This window comes from Myotis daubentonii, chromosome 3 (assembly GCF_963259705.1).
Source record: "Myotis daubentonii chromosome 3, mMyoDau2.1, whole genome shotgun sequence".
NCBI classification, from domain to species: domain Eukaryota; kingdom Metazoa; phylum Chordata; class Mammalia; order Chiroptera; family Vespertilionidae; genus Myotis; species Myotis daubentonii.
In genome coordinates, this window is record NC_081842.1 from 151,101,244 (window position 1) to 151,114,225 (window position 12,982).

The 12,982-nt window shown below is 44.1% G+C and overlaps 1 long non-coding RNA gene across 1 annotated transcript in view; it reads left to right on the forward strand.

The window, feature by feature from the left end:
• Positions 1-11,537, forward strand: part of LOC132230827 (uncharacterized) — a 36,537-nt gene extending 25,000 nt beyond the window's left edge. The window contains exons 2-3 of the long non-coding RNA XR_009451943.1: positions 5,396-5,475; positions 10,743-11,537. This is a non-coding gene — a long non-coding RNA (uncharacterized LOC132230827). The remainder of the gene's footprint in view (positions 1-5,395; positions 5,476-10,742) is intronic.
• Positions 11,538-12,982: the final 1,445 nt, after the last annotated feature.

A 12,982-nucleotide genomic window follows, 5' to 3' on the forward strand; every position in this document is an offset into this window, starting at 1 on the left:
TGCAGGAAAATATTGCTTCCTTTCCAATTTTTAATATGCAGGCGTCTCTCAGATTCTTCTGTAGGGAGACTTCCTGAAACTCAAGGGGTTGTATTAATTACCTACTGCTGCATAACAAATTGTCCCAATACTTAGTGGAATAAAAGAACAATAAACATTTACATTTCTTACAATTACTGTGAGTCAGAAACTCTGGGGCAGCTGAGCTGGCAGTTTGGCCCTGAGGTCTCTCAGGAGGCTACAGTCCAGCTGTCAGCAGGGCTGCAGTTATCGAAAACATGACGGAGGCTGGGAGGTCTGATCCCAAGACAGTTCCAAACACTCACTTCCAAGTGTCTTCCAAGACCCACTCATGTGGCCGAATGTCAGTGCTGGCTCTTCATAGGAGGCCTCAGTTCCTCCCCACACAAGATCTCTCCACAGGCTGTTTGAGGGTCGTTTTCCCTGAGGGATTCAACAGAGACTAAGATAGAAGCTACAGTGTTCTTCACAACGGAGACTCAGAGTTGCACACTGTTATTCTCACAGTGCAAGAGTCTCCCCTTACCTGCAGGAGATACCTTTCAAGACCGCCAGTGGATGCTGGTCTACCATTTGTCTCTATTGGTTTGCCTACTCTGGACATTTCATACAAATAGAATTATACAAAATATAATCTCTCTTTGTTTGGCTCATCCATGTTGCAGCACACATCAGTGCTCCATTTCTCTCTGTTGCCAAATGGTACTTCATTGTATGGCTAGACCACATTTCCTTGTCCATTCATTAGGTGGTAGACATTTGGGCTGTTTAAAAGTTTGGGACTTTTTGGCATTATATATATCACAGCTACTGAACATCATGTACAAGTTTTGTGCAGACATTTATTTTCATTTCTCTTGGGTATACACCTAGAAGTAGAACTGCTGGGTCATATGGTATCTCTGTTTAACCTTTTTTTAAAAATATATGTTTTTATTGATTTGAGAGAGGAAAGGAGAGGCAGAGAGAGAGAGAGATAGAAACATCAATGAGAGAGGAACATCAATCAGCTGCCTCCTGCACACTGCCTACTGGGGATTGAGCCTGAAACTGGGGCATGTGCCCTGACCAGGAATTGAACGGTGACCTCTTGATTCATTGGTCAATGCACAACCACTGAGCTACACTGGCCACATTTCTCTGTTTAATGTTTTCAGGAAATTCCAGACTGTTTTTGCAAAGTGGCTACACCATTTCACATTCCTACCAGCAGTTTGCAAGGGTTTCATTTCTCTTTCTCCACATCCTCGCCATGGTAATGTCTATGAAGTGGTATCTGACTGTAGTTTTGATTTGCTAAAGATGTGGAGCATCTTTTCATATGTTTATTGGCCATCTGTATGTCTGCTGTGAAGAAATGTCTATTAAGGTCCTTTGTCCATTTGAAAAATTCTCAAATTATATCTTTTTATTATCCTATACTAGAGTCCTGGTGCATGACATTCATGCACTCGAGGGCGGGGGGGTGGGGGGGCGGGGGTGGTCCCTCAGCCTGGCCTGCACCCTTTCGTAGCAGTCTGGGAGCCCTCCCTCTGGGGATGGCTGACTAATGGATGTCGGACATCCTTAGCGCTGTGGCAGAGGCAGGCTGCTGTGCTCGCCAGCTGTCAGCCCAGCTTGTGGCTGAGCAGCGCCCCCACTGTGGGAGCACATTGACCACCAGGGGGCAGCTCCTGCATTGAACGTCTGCCCCCTGGTGGTCAGTGCGAATCATAGCGACTGGTCGTTCTGCCATTTGATCGATTTGCATATTACCCTTTTTTTATATAGGATAATAAAAGCCTAATATGCAAATTGTCCCCTTGGATGGTTGTTCAACCAGGAGTTCGACCAGAAGACTGGGAGTTCGGCCACTCGCTATAATGTGTGCTGACCACCAGGGGGCAGCACTGAACATGGCAGGTGTAAGCAACATGGCACCTGGGCTGCAACCTCTCACCAGCTACCTGGGGGTGGGGGTGATGGGGGCAGAGGTGCAGTGAGAATGCGGGGTGTCTGCTGAGCTCGCTCTCAATCCCCCTGTTACCCTCCCCCAGGACACCAGGGCTTGCATGCTGGGGAAACACCTGAGTTCAGGTACTGGGCACCTGCTAGGAGCCCACCCAGCACCCATGTGGCTTCTTTCAGGTGAGCTAGGCTGCAGCTGCCAGGACTGCAGGGGCTGGTCAGGCTCCCCATGGGTTCATGCAGGAGCTGGACTGCGAGACCAGCCAGGAGGGAGCACGCTGCCCGCCCGGCTTCTGTGTGATGCTGCTGGGCGGCCCAGAGGCCCACACTGCACCCTGGCCTGCAGCGTACGCCGTGCTCACTGCATCTCCGCATGGGGACTCGGGCACTGTGACTCAGGTGGAGGGAGGCACATGAGGGTCCGGGGGCCCAGGTGCTGCCCAGGGCCCAGAGATCAGCTGGGACCTGCCCTTTCACTCCAGACACTCATGCTTCGAGCCAGGGACCATACCCATGCACAATTTTGTGCCCCGGGCCTCTAGTTAAATTGTGAGTTCTTTATATATTTTAGATATGTCTTTATTAGATACTAGAGGCCCAGCGCATGAAATTCGTGCCTGGGGAAGAGGGATCCCTCAGCCCAGCCTGGGCCCCCGGGGGATGTCCGACTGCCAGTTTAGGACTGACCCCTGGGAATTGGGCCTAAATTGGCAGTCGGACATCCCTCTCACAATCCAGGATGATGCATGCACCAGTGACTATACTTTTCATACAGGTTAAAGGCATCTTGCTGTTGTATGGGCAGCTACATTTTTTTGCCCTGATTATAAAAATTAGTACATAACATGATCCTTCTGAGGCAGTAGTACCATTTTCCCCATCTTATGGGTGGAAAAACTGAAGCAGAGTGAAGTTAAGTAATTGGCTTTGTCACACAGTTATAAGTGTCAGAATCAGGGCTGACCACAAAATGTGCAAGCCAGGGTCCATGCATGTCATCGCTGCATCATCCTGTTTTTTCAGTGTTAGAGTAGCCTTGCCAGGTTTTAATTTTTAAATCTAAGAGACTGTTTCCAATATATAGGGTAGGTTCCTAGGCCTGACTGGTGATCAAGGCCAATCTGTGGGGCAACCAGCAGTTGGGGCAATTGGTGGGGGGGACCCACTGGCATCCACCTTGGATGGCAGCCTGGTTCCACCCGCTCACTGGCCCTGGCCCCTGATCACCACCACTGGTCACTTCCCTCTCTGGGGGTGGGGAGACAGTGCGCCTCATAGCGACCAGTCGTTCCACTGGTGGTGCCCCTGTTAGGTCAATTTGCATATTAGGGTTTTATTATATAGGATATGGTTTGCAGTAATTTTCTCCCATTTAGTGGATTATCTTTTCACATTCTTGATGATGTCCTTGGAGGAAGCACAAAGGTGTAATTTTGATGATGTCCAATGTATCTCCTTTTTCTTTTGTGGCTCGTGTTTTGGAGTTATATTCAATTGCTGTTTTAAAAGTTGAACTAACTGCCCTGACCAGTTTGGCTCACTGGACAGAGCATCGGCCTGGGGACTGAAGAGTCCCAGGTTCGATTCCGGTCAAGGGCATGTACCTTGGTTGCAGGCACATCCCCAGTAGGGGGTGTGCAAGAGGCAGCTGATTGATGTTTCTCTCTCTTCGATGTTTCTAACTCTCTATCCCTCTCCCTTCATCTCTGTAAAAAATCAATAAAATATATTTAAAAAAATAAAAGTTGAACTAACTGGACTCATTCCATGCGCTTTTCTGCAATCTAATTGAATTTCCTGTTCAGGTTCAGAAAAATAATTTCTATTTCCCTTTCCTGCCCCAAATTACTTAGAATAGCAGACACTAATATTTACTAAGCACTTACTATGTGCCAGGCTCTTGCTAAGCATTCAGACAGCTTGGTTAACCGGCCCAGGCCCCTGGGGCTAGTAGGGGTCAGTCCAGCCAGTCTGACTCGGGAGCCTATATTCTCTACCTCTTCACTGTCCTACTGAACACAGTTTCTTCATCTTCACATTTGTTTCATTTTTGTAAGAGAAAAATGGTGTATTTGCTGTTGGTGTTGGACAAGTTACTCTGCCCTTCTTGTTCTTTGTTCCTTCCCTTCCCTGAGGTGAGTTCCCTGCCCCACCCTTTCTAGTACTGCCAGACTCTCCAAACTGTCCAACACATACACACACCCGTCCAAAAAGGCAAAACAACACCCTCATTCAGGACAGAGAATACTTAAGGCCCTGATGCTACAGCTGCAGTTGCTCCCTGACCCTCGCCCCACCCTACCTATGCAGTCTTCTCTTTGGTTGTGATAGTCTAGGGCAGTGATGGCGAACCTATGACACGCGTGTCAGAGGTGACACGTGAACTCATTTTTTGGGTTGATTTTTCTTTGTTAAATGGCATTTAAATATATAAAATAAATATCAAAAATATAAATCTTTGTTTCACTATGGTTGCAAATATCAAAAAATATCTATATGAGACACGGCACCAGAGTTAAGTTAGGGTTTTTCAAAATGCTGACACGCCGAGCTCAAAAGGTTCGCCATCACTGACCTAGGGTCTGCCCTTTAGGGGCAGCTTGGACACTCCTTGGAGGTGAGTTCCACGCTGGCTTGCCTGGGAACATGAAAGGCCCCAGGTTTAAAATAGTCCAGCTGTCAATCCAATCCAGTATAACCATGTGGAGCAGATGACAAAAGCAAGTCAGAGGAGCTTCTCGGTTCTTCCTTTCACTTTGACAACACCGACGTTTAGACTTCACCTTTGTTTTTGTTAAATAAGTGATGAGGTCAGAATGATCTACCAGGAGCCCAAGAGCTTCTTCCCGCCACATGCTGCCTCCTTTCCCACTGCACCCGATTGTCTATCACATCTTTTTGAAAGTATGTCAGAAACGTCTCTCAGACTCTCCGAGTTCGTCCTTCCTGCCACTGCATCTGTTCAGATTCTTATCATCTCTTAGATGATGAACTAACTGGGCTCAATCCATGGTCTTTGCTGGAATCTAATTGAAATGAAATGAATGATCTCTCCACAGTTGCCTTCCCCAGTAGATTATGAGATCCTTAAGGTCAGAGGCCAGAACTTAGCATTTGTGGGAGGAGCACTCAGTGCCGTAAGGTGCCCCGCACCTACAAATCCTTTTAAAAAGGCTACTACATGTCACATGACCCGGGTGTCTCCGGAACCCCTTCCTGCCCTACTACGTGCATGAGCTTTGCTAGCACTCAAGGGGAGACCAAGGCAAAGTCGGCATCTTGTCTCTTGTGATGAGGGAGGCCTCTGCTGGTCTGTACACTTCTCCTTAGCTTAGTTGTGGGGGAGAATCTGGTCTGTGTCTCTCTTAGATCCATCTCCTCCAGAGCCCACCAATTGATGAGGATGTTTGTTGTCTTTCTCAAACAGATCCATCTCCACCTTCCGGAGTCCAAACTCCCCTTGAACACTGGTACTTACCAACTGGTACTAACAAAAAAGTTAGGTAAGTATTGCAAAATCATACCCAGTAGTTATGACCCTATCTTAGTAACCTTCTCCCTGAGACCACATGGGGAAAGGTGAGGTGAGCAGACAGGACAAAGACTCCCGGTTTAGGTCTTCAGGCGCTATCTCAAATGGAGGCTCTCTTGCGCTCTAATACTCTCTCCTCAGGCTTCAGCTGTCCCCCTCTTACATTCTCGTCCTAAACTCGCTAGGTAATGTCCCCACCCGTTTGCCACAGAACACTGCCCTATTCTGCCCCATACCCCACAAGAGGACATTGTCCCAAGTTGCTGCTGTCTCTTCTTGTTAAGTGCAGAGATCTGTGGTTGCCAGGAGTTTGGGGGAAGGGAGGGAGGGGAGAATAGGTAGAACATAGTGGATTTTAAGGGCAGTGAACCTATTTTGTGTGACACTGTAATGGTGGGTACACATCATTATACATATGTTAAACCCTATAGAGCTGTGGTTCTCAACCTTCCTAATGCCGCGACCCATTAATACAGTTCCTCATGTTGTGGCGACCCCCAATTTCATTGTTATAAATTGAACATAATTAAAGCATAGTGATTAATAACAAAAACAATATGTAATTATATATGTGCTTTCCGATGGTCTTAGGCAACCCCTGTGAAAGGGTCGTTCAACCCCCAAAGGGGTCGCGACCCACAGGTTGAGAACCGCTGCTATAGAGTGTATAATACCTAGCTCTGACTAGTGTGGCTCAGTTGGTTGGGTGTTATTCATGCACTGAAAGGTTGCTGGTTTGATTTCTGGTCAGGGAACATGCGCAAGTTTTGGGCTCAATCCCCAGTAGGAGGCATGCAGGAGGCAACTGACTGATGTTTTACTCTCATATCAATGTTTCTCTCTCTCTCCCTCTCTCTTCCTCTCTCTCTAAAAATCTATTTTTTAAAAAAAATCTTTTTTTAACAAAAGAATGAACCCTAATGTAAACTATGGCCTTGGGATGATAATGATGTGTCAGTGTAGGTTCATCGATTGTAACTAATGTGCCACTGAGGCGTGGGATGTCCTTACTGGAAGAAATTGTGCATCTGCAAGGGTAGAGGGTATATGGGGACTCTCTGCACTGTCCGCTCAACTTTGCTGTGGACCTAAATGTAAAAAGGAAATGGGCTATTAAGCCATGAAAAAAAAATGAAGAATCTTTAAGTGCATATTACTAAGTAAAAGAAGCCAGTCTGAAAAGGCCAGTATAGATACTGAGGCTGTGGCTGCCAGAGGTTTAGCAGGAGAGAGGGAAGGCTAAGTAGGTGCAGTACAGGGGATTTCAGGGCAGGACAACAATTGTGAATGAAACTGTAACAGTGGATACATGTCATCATACAGTTTCAAAACCCATAGAAATATATAACAGGAGAGTAAATCCAACTAAACTATGGAGTTCAGTTAATAGTAATGTATCAGTACTGGCTAATCAATTGTAACAAATGTACCAGTACTACACTAATGGAAGATGTTAATAACAGGGTAAGCAGGTGGGTGTGGGGGCATAAATGAGGGGACATCTGGGAACTTTTCCACTCAATTTTTCTGTAAAACTAAAACTTTTTCTCCAAAAATGTCTATTAGGGACAGCAAAAAAGAAAAAAACAGTTTTAAACCTATTAGCTATTACTATTAGTACAATTACTACTTTCAAACTATTACTTTGTTTTCCCTGTACAAATTTTATACACTCTCTCTCTAAGGATTCCTCTATGCTGCTTCAAATATCAGAGAGGCCCTTGAGGTATGGTAGCCTGATACCCCCTGGCTTCTTATAGTTCGGTTTAACTATATAATTTGTGGAGTGTAAGATGGAGTGATATGTGTCAGTATCCAGATATGGTTTTAAAAGCCATTCTGCAACGTGTCATTCCGGCTGCAGGGCCTTGGACCACATATGTTGAAATAAAACCACGTTTGTTTAGGCTCCCAAGTGACTATGAAGGGCATAGTTGCTCTGCCAACCTGTATTGACATGTTGCTGGCATGAGAAATTAATTTGTGCTAATCCACTAAAAATTTGGAATTTTTTTTTTTGTGTGTAGCATAACCTAGTCTATCCTGATTTATATTCCTAGCAAGTCTTACCAAGTTTTCATCATTCCATTCAAATGACATGTTCTCTACAATCTTTTTTTGATTCTTGAAGTTGAAAGCAATCTTCCTAGTTTCTCAATTCCCACAGTAGCTTACCTTCTAATGACATTTGGCACTTTAAATCTTAGAGTAACTCTTTAAATCTTGTATTATAATTATATGCATACATGTCTTATCTATTCTAGTAGAACATGAGTTTTTTAGGTCTAGATCATGTCTGATTATCTTAGCATATCACAAGCACTTGGTAAAGTATATGGAATGCCTTTTTGATACTATATCGATTTTTATTCAAATAAATAAGGTTCCTATTGTAAAGATAGGAACCTCAAGGTAGGTCCATCAAGAGAAAAAAAGTACTTATATAGCCCAGCTGGTGTGGCTCAGTGGTTGAGCATCGACCTATGAACCAGGAGGTCACAGTTTGATTCCCGGTCAGGGCACATGCCCAGGTTACAGGCTTGATCCCCAGTGTAGAGTGTGCAGAAGGCAGCCATTCAATAATTCTCTCTCATCATTCTGTTTCTCTCTCCCTCTCCCTTCCTCTCTGAAATCAATAACAATATATTTTTAAAGTGCTTGTATAAATAAGAGTTACTGTTCTCAAATTTTATGTATAAAAATACAAAATAGACATCTTCCTTCAGATTAGTTTTACACTCTTAGACAACCCATGTTCTTCATTCTGTGGGACAGGGGTCCTCAAACTTTTTAAACAGGGGGCCAGCTCACTGTCCCTCAGACCGTTGGAGGGCCGGACTATAGTTTTAAAAAAAACTATAGGTTTGGCTCAGTGGATAGAGCGTCGGCCTGCGGACTGAAGGGTCCCAGGTTCGATTCCGGGCAAGGGCATGTACCTTGGTTGCGGGCACATCCCCCGTGGGGAGTGTGCAGGAGGCAGCTGATGGATGTTTCTCTCTCATCAATGTTTCTAGCTCTCTATCCCTCTCCCTTCCTCTCTGTGAAAAACCAATAAAATATATAGTTTAAAAAAAAAACAACTATGAACAAATTCCTATGCACACTGCACGTATCTTATTTTGAAGTAAAAAACAAAACGGGAACAAATACAATATTTGTATTTGCATGTGGCCCGCGGGCCGTAGTTTGAGGACCCCTGCTGTAGGAGATAGTTTCTTTTTAATTTAAAGTGATCTATTCCAAAGAAATCCTAATAATAAAAGGCCAATATGCAAATGGTCATCACGCCATGATGCCATAATGACCGATCAGCAGGGACCTGAGGCTGTGCCCCTCTGAGGCTGCGCCCCCCTGAGGCCGTGCCCCCCGCCCTGGCGCCAGGACATGAGTCTGAGTCTCCCGCCTGGTGGGGCTTGACGAGGATGGGGCCGGCCAGGTCTTGGTGTCGCCCAATGGGGCCTTACAAACTCAGAGACCAAAAGTAACCACATAGGATGGTCTGAACATAAAAATTCCCAACTAAAAGCCGGTCATGGTGAGTAGTCACATCCTAGGCTTGTAGTTTACAAAATACAGCAATGAGACCTGGTTTAACTTGCAAGATATGAATTTGTAGTAAACATAAGTCCATAAATTCCTCCAATTATCTTGGCCAGAAAAGAAACAATTGAGATGTATCAATACAGTGGATCAGAAAAAGTTGGGGAATTACAATGGAGGACTCTAACATTTTGTAAAAGTGTGTATTAAAATGCTAAATCAGAGTTTAAAGGGCTGGAGGTGGGAGAAGGACTGGGCGGGCGGGGAGTGGATAAAATCAGGAGGATGGCCTGGAGGAACTGGTGGAAAGTATTTGAAGTAGTTCATGATGGGAATCACAGTGATAGGATCCACATCAAAGGACTCATGGGGTAGGTGAAATTTTATCTTCCAGTCTCTCATAAATGGTCTAAAATGTCATGTTTTAAACATATGCACTAATAAAATACTTCAGAAAATATTTTCTTCAAAGTGTTATACATACAAAAATCTGTCTGGTAATTCAGCAAAGAAGAGCCCTGAGGACTGAGGAAAGGTGAAATTGGAGAGTATTTCTCTGGAAGAGGTACTTTACAGGAAGTCCCTATGTAAGAGGGATTTTTCTGAAAAGTACTCAGAGAGTTTATCCCAGTGGTCGGCAAACTCATTAGTCAACAGAGCCAAATATCAACAGTACAATGATTGAAATTTCTTTTGAGAGCCAAATTTTTTAAACTTAAACTATATAGGTAGGTACATTGTTATTAACTTAATTAGGGCACTCCTAAGCTGGCCTTTGCTAAAATAATAAAGCCACCAACACAAAAATAATTGCAATTCTTAAATTGATGACAAAAATACCTGTAGGATTTGCAACTGGTTGGAAAAATACAGGTAACTTTATGCTTCAAGTAGGTACTTTTGTCACCCATGCGCGATTTGTGGACGCGACTAGCACTAACCACTGCACAATGAGACTGCTGACTGGCTCACTCAACTCGTGCATGAATCGCGCACGCCTCCCCCGCGCTGTGTATCCCAGGGTCCGCCTGTGCCGCGTCTCCCTTCGACCGACAGACCGACCGACCGACCGACACCCCCCACTTCTTCTAACACCACTTCTTCAAAATAGACTCACCCAGGCCGAAAACCGACTTCTGTGCATGGGCCACGAAGTTTCAATCGCACCCGCACGTGGTATTTTGTGGAAGAGCCACACTCAAGGGGCCAAAGAGCTGCATGTGGCTCGTGAGCCATGGTTTGCCAACCACTGGTTTATCCCCTAGGACTTTAATGAACACAAATGGAAAATAAGTATATGAAAAGATGCTCAACACCATATGTCATAGGGAACTCAAACTAAAACAATGAGATACCAGTATATATCTTCTAGAATTGTTAAAATCCAAAACACTGACAACACTACATGCTGACAAGGATATGGAGCAACAAGAATTCTCATCCATTGCCACTGGGAATGCAAAATGGGAAGACAGTTCAGCAGTTTCTACAAAACTAAACATAGCCTTACCATATGATCCGACAGTGGTGCTCCTTGGTTTTTCCCAAAGAGTTGAAAACTCATTTGTGTCCACATAAAAAACCTGTACTTGAATGTTTATAGCAGCTTTAGTCATAATTGTTCAAACTTGGAAGCAACCAAGGTTGTTATACACACAACAAACTAGCTGTACACATATTCTTTCTCTCTCCTCTTCAGTAGGTGAATGGGTAAATCAACTGTGGAACACCCATCCATACTGTATGATTCCAACTAGGTGACATTCCAGAAAGAGGCAAAACTATGGAAGCAAAAAATTAATGCCTTGAGCTTCAGCTGGATGTTGATGGAAGATTTCCTCTGGCCAGCATGTCACTGCTTCAAAGTTTCAGTTTTGCTTCAAAAAGCCAAAACTCAAAAGTCAGAGTTTGGAGTAAGGGAAGGTTCATGAATCGGGAAGGTGCCAACAGAGAAGATGAGAGCCTTCGTGGCACCTCAAGTTCATTTTTAAAAAGTAGAGTTCGGGCTTCCTTTATGACAAGGGGAGGGGAAATGTGAGGAGCCCCAAGAAGAATTTCTCTAATGATTAGCATGTCTCTGTGCAAGACAAAGCAGGAGCTGTTAGCCTGAAGACTGTGGGAACCACACAGGCTCGAACATGATGGAGTCAGAGACTGCATTTCACTCTGCTACAAGCCTGCAGCTAGCTCTGAGGTGAGGAAGTGGGTTGGTCCTGTAGTTAAACCATAGTGTGCTTTCAATTCATTTCATTCTCAGACAGTGAAAGCTGCTGGTGGAGTAAATTTCCTCCTGAATTATCTAAGGACAAATATCTCCCTATGGTCATGTAGACAAAAAAGGTGCCACATACTCAACCTGACAAGCTCGGGGGAGGCCTGCATGGTGGCCTTACAAACTCAGAGACCAGAAGTAACCACATACGATGGTCTGAACATAAAAATTCCCAACTCAAAGCCGGTCATGGCGAGTAGTCACATCCTAGGCCTGTAGTTTCCTTGACAAAGGTCAATCTTTACCTGAGAGCATATATATATATATATATATGTATGTATATGTATTTTTAAATATTTTTTTGTCATTTAAGATAACATACCTTTGAAATGTCACAATAACCTCCTTTTCCAGACCCCGCAGGGCACACCTACCCACCGGAGCAGGAGACCACTGAGCCCCTCATTTTTATCTTGTTCTCCAAATACCTTCTCCATGTGCTATACATGTTATTTCTGAACTATCTTGTCCTCACCAATGTGAAAGTATGTGTCTCTCTGTTTTACTTTTTACCCAGCCCCAGAGATTTCCTTGCTTTGCTTTCTCCTATCCCCTCACGCTACCACCAATGGATGTCCTGTAACCTTCCTTACATCTCCTCCTTTGATTCTAATGTATAAAATAAGCTGCAAAACTGCCATCCTCTGCAGCATTTTCTCAATTCATTGAGAGTTTGCTTCCCAGCAATTGCCATCAGTTTGGCTCAGAAAAACTCATAAACATTCTCGATAGGTTTGAATGAATCTTATGTCAACAGTTAGTATTCTTTTTTCAAAGACAAAACAGGCCAGTAACATAGGAGCAAAGTATTTTGTCAGTCTATTAACATGTTTTTCATCTGATCCCATTATTAAAACTCTGGCCCTAGCTAGGTTTTGCCCAGTGGTTAGAGCGTCGGCTACGAACTGAAGGGTCAAGGGTTTGATACAAGTCAAGGGGAGATACCACAGTTGCAGTCTTCATGTTTCTCTCTCTTTGTCTCTCCCCCTCCCTTCCACTCTCTCTAAAAAATCAGTGGATTAACAACAACAACAACAAAATTAAAACTCTGGCATTATTATTGGGGTAAAGTAGTTTTTGTTTCCTTCCTGGATCTATTTCGTCACAGAGTTCCCTCCTTAGTTGAGAACATTTGTTTACTTACTATGATATAATTTGTTAGACCCCCAAATTTCTCTCCAGGTGAAGTGGGGGTCGGGAGGATCTCTGCTTATCCTGCCACAGCAATAAATAGAAACCTTTGAACTTCACATGCGGAATTAGCAAGATCATTGCATGGGGAATGTTTACAGATTCAGGGCCTTGATCTAAGAAACTGATGTCTTCCATTTCAAAGCAAATAGTGAGATTGCTAATCATGTGTCTTTTTGCCCAGCAGCTAGACGCCTCCCCCTCCATTTCCAGCTCACTATCTGCAAGATGAAAGGAATCAATCTAAGATTTGTAGAAAATTCTTGGAATTCAATGTAGTTCAACTTGTCTACTGAATATCTGCTACATGAACCATTGGGTGGTAAAAATGCAATTTTGTATCATTCAGGGCGATATTCCCATGGTTTCTTCTACAACCTTGCTTTGAGAAATCAAGCTAGAACAGAGGTTGACACAAAGAGTATTATTTATTTTGCCATGTCAGCCTAACAGCATAGGAAGAACACATTTCCCAAAAT